Source organism: Podarcis pityusensis, assembly GCF_964106645.2.
Source record: "Podarcis pityusensis genome assembly, chromosome: 3".
NCBI lineage: Eukaryota > Metazoa > Chordata > Lepidosauria > Squamata > Lacertidae > Podarcis > Podarcis pityusensis.
Window position 1 is genome coordinate 17,042,568 of NC_138026.1, and position 3,696 is coordinate 17,046,263.

Genomic DNA, 3,696 nt, shown 5'->3' on the forward strand with positions numbered 1-3,696 from the left:
ATATATAAATGCAATGAACAGTGTTATGCAGGCTATTCTATCCTACATTTCCCCCTGTCTATTTTACTGCTTACCAATCCATTAACCTTCAGTTATGTTATGGTACATGGAAGGCAAACAAGCCTTGCCTTGCCAACCTAAGGCTTTTCACATTTCCTTTTGTAATGATGAAGTCGTTGTGTGATTTTACAATTCCTGCATTCTTCTGAATGTCCCCCCCTTCATGATGAAACAAGACATTTACTATAGGACACTTAACTATGAGACACTAATTTTTACTCAAGAGTAGACCCACTAACTTTCAGTGGATCTACTCTGAACAAACGTTCCTAGAGATCCCTAAAAAATGAAAATTCAGATACTGGAGATGTGGAGGTGGAGGCATTAACGAAGTACAGTAAGCCCGCAATGGAGGAGAGGGTGACATTCCAGGGATTGTGACTGATGCCAAGATTGCGTACAGTGAAAACTCATTGGGTTCAATGGCGGGTGGGATTGCCAAGGACATTTTGCCACATGTACAAAGTTGAATGTGCACGAGTTAAATGTGCATACGTTGCTGTATTGTTCTCTGCTTGGAAATGACACAAAGAAAACCAATCTAGTACAGTCATACCTCGGGTTACAGACGCTTCAGGTTGCGTGTTTTTGGGTTATGGACACGCCAAAACCCGGAAGTACTGGAATGGGTTACTTCCGGGTTTTGGCGCTCACACATGCGCAGAAGCACTAAATCGTGCTTTGCGCATGTGCAGAAGCGCCGAATCGCAACCCACACATGCGCAGACGCGGCGCTGCGGGTTGCGGATGCTGCATATAGCAAACGTGCCCCCCACACGGATCACGTTCGCAATCCGAGTGTCCACTGTACTGGGACCACTTTATTGTAGCTTCAGATGAATACATCCGGCCAAAATTCTAAAAGGAAAGGGGCATCACACTTCATGAGGTAAAAAAATCTGTCTCCTTCAAGGTTGACATCTGGGACAGAGGTTATTTCACTGACAACAAACTTCTGGCTCCTGTCTAGCTTCTCTGCCCCCATCCCACTGCCAGATGCAAAGAAAATCCTGCCACTTCCTGTCTTAGGACCCACCCTTTCTCTTGCCCTGGAAGCTGACTTCACTTACACCATATTAAGAGAGGGTGGCTTCAGACAGCCATGTGTCTCTATTTTTTTTTCCATTTCTTTTTATTGAGTTTCACTTAAATAACCAAAAGAAAAAACAAATCAACAATTTCAGAAGAGATATCCAAACATAACACAGAAGTAACATCAGTTTCCGTTACAGTTCTTTGTCTTCTTACTTAAATCTTTATATCTTTAAATATTTAAATCTTTCCTCTACACACCTATTGACCTCCTTCCCTCCCGATTTCGGGCTTCTTAATAAAAATACTTTCTTTTTCCTGCAGCTGTTAATTGTTAATGGTTTACGCATCGTAAGATCTATATCAAACCTGCTATAGTTTTTAAGTTTCTATAATTCCCTTCAATGTATACCATAAATTTATTCCAGTCACTAATAAACTTTGTATTTTTTTGGTTTCTGATTTTTTTGTGTCATTTTTGCTAATTCAACAAATTCAAATAATTTTATTTGCCAATCTCTGATCGCTGGGGTGTTTGGACTTTTCCAATTTTGTGCAATTAATATTCTAGCCGCAACTGTAGCATACTGGAATAATATCTTATCTTCTTTTTTAATTTCATACCCAATTATTCCTAATAGGAAGGCCTCTGGTCTTTTGGGGAAAGTGTATTTAAATATTTTTTTAACTCATTATAAATAAGTTCCCAGAATTTCTTCATTTCTTCGCATGTCCACCACATATGGTAGAAATTGCCTTCTTTGATTTTACACTTCCAGCAGGCCTTATTTCCTGTTTTATACATTTTCCCTAATTTTGCCGGTGTGATGTACCACCTATACATCATCTTTTCCAAATTTTCTCTGAGTGTGACACATGCCGTAAATTTCATTCCACTGGTCCATAATTTCAACCACTTATCATATTCTATATTGTGTCCCAAATCCATTGCCCATTGTGTCATGACCTCCTTTATTTCTTCATCTTTGGTGTCCCATTCTAATAGTATGTTATACATTTTGGATAATAACTTGGATTTACCTTCAATTATTTCTATCTGAAATTTAGATTTTTTCTCATTTATCCCTACTTTTTTATCTTCCTTCCATGCTGCATTTATTTGATGGAATTGCAGCCAGCCTGTTAATTTGTCTTTCAACTCCTCATATGTTCTCATCTTCCATCCGCTTTCTGATCTTATCAGTAGGTCTTCATAGGTCAATCTTTCTCCTTCCATATTTGCTTTTTTAGTAGTTAAAATGTCGATTGGCGATAACCGCCAGGGTGTTTTCCATTCTAAAAGTTTTTTGTTTTTCTCCCAAACTTCATATAGTGGCCCTCTAATAATATGGCTTGAAAAACCTTTGTGTACCTTTTCTTTATTTAGCCACAAATAGGCATGCCAACCGAATCTGTTGTTGAAGCCTTCTAGGTCTAGCAGGTCAGCGTTTTCCAAATTAATCCAATCTTTGATCCAACAGAGGCAGGAGGCCTCGAAGTATAATTTCAGATTATGTACCGAGAATCCCCCTCTTGCTTTCCGATCTGTAAGTAATTTAAATCTAATTCTCGGTCTTTTCCCTTGCCATATAAATTTCGAAAGAGTTTTTTGCCAATCTGTAAACATTTTGGAGCCTCTAATCACTGGGATATTTTGGAACAAAAATAACATTCTTGGGAGTACATTCATTTTTATTGCCGCCATCCTTCCCGTCCACGAAAGTTTCACTCTATTCCACGTATCTAGATCTTTTTTAATCTCCTTCCATGTTGTAAGATAGTTATCCTGAATTAAATTTATGTTTTTTGTAGTTAGCCAAATTCCCAAATACTTTATTTTTTTTGCCACCTTGATTCCATTCTGTATCTCCAATTTTTCTCTTTCATCTTTTCCCAAATTTTTAGTCAACATTTTTGTCTTTAGTTTATTTAATTTAAAACCGGATAGCTTGCCAAATTCTTCTAACATCTCCAAGGCCTTACTAACACTTTCTTGCAGATTTTCTAGGGATAACATCAGATCGTCTGTGTACGCTTTTAGTTTGTATTCTTTCGCTCCTATTTTAATCCCTCGAATCTCTGGTATTACTCTTATTTTATACGTGATTACCTCTAGTACCATAATGAATAAAAGCGGGGATAGAGGGCATCCCTGTCTTGTTCCTTTTTCAATTTTAAATGAATTTGTTAGATTATTGTTTATAATCAGTTTAGCAGATTGGTTCGAATAAATTGCTTTTATTCCTTCCATAAACTCGCCCTCTAGCCCTGCTTTCTCCATACTTTTTAATAGGAACTGCCATGAAACATTGTCGAATGCCTTCTCGGCATCGATGAAAATCAGCGCCGCAGGTACTTCGTTCTTACATTCCAAATATTCAATGATGTTTATGGTATGCCTTACATTATCTTTAAGTAACCTATTTGGAAGGAATCCTGCTTGATCCTTATGTATTAGATTTACTAGACATTTTTTAAGTCTGCTTGCCATCACCTCCGCGAAGATTTTATAATCGTTATTTAATAGTGATATGGGTCTGTAGTTTTTAATATTTAATTTATCCGTATCCGGTTTAGGGATCATCGTTATGTGAGCCTCTTTCC